Source organism: Trypanosoma theileri, assembly GCF_002087225.1.
Source record: "Trypanosoma theileri isolate Edinburgh chromosome Unknown TM35_Tth_58_V1, whole genome shotgun sequence".
Taxonomy (NCBI): domain Eukaryota; phylum Euglenozoa; class Kinetoplastea; order Trypanosomatida; family Trypanosomatidae; genus Trypanosoma; species Trypanosoma theileri.
The window spans coordinates 52,195-52,627 of record NW_021639900.1 but is presented as its reverse complement, the minus strand read 5'-3'; positions in this window follow the sequence as shown (position 1 = coordinate 52,627).

The window sequence follows — 433 nt, the reverse complement described above, 5'->3', positions numbered from 1 at the left end:
AATGAATTTAACTCAACGAACACAACAAATAACTCTGCCATTCACAATACACCCAATAATGATGAGGGATAAACAACAACAACACTTCCTCGTGAACTCACAAACAACAAGAAGGGTGATGCAGACAGCAGTAGTATCAGCAGTTCTGTGTGGGTGCGTGTACCACTACTGATTGTGGTTACACTGGCCTGTATTCTTGTGTGCTGATTGTAATGGTGTGATGGTGTGACTCAGGTCATCCTTTGTTTTCATTTTCTTTTTTTGCATGCAATCCCTACAGTCTAACTAATCTTTTACCCGTTGAGAATTTCTCTTTTTTTTTTGTTTCTTAATGTTAATGTGTTTTGTGTGTTTTTGCTCTCTGTGTTTATCCTATAATTATTATTATTGCTACTCCATTGTGTGTGTGTGTGTTCTTGGAGACTCTCTCTGT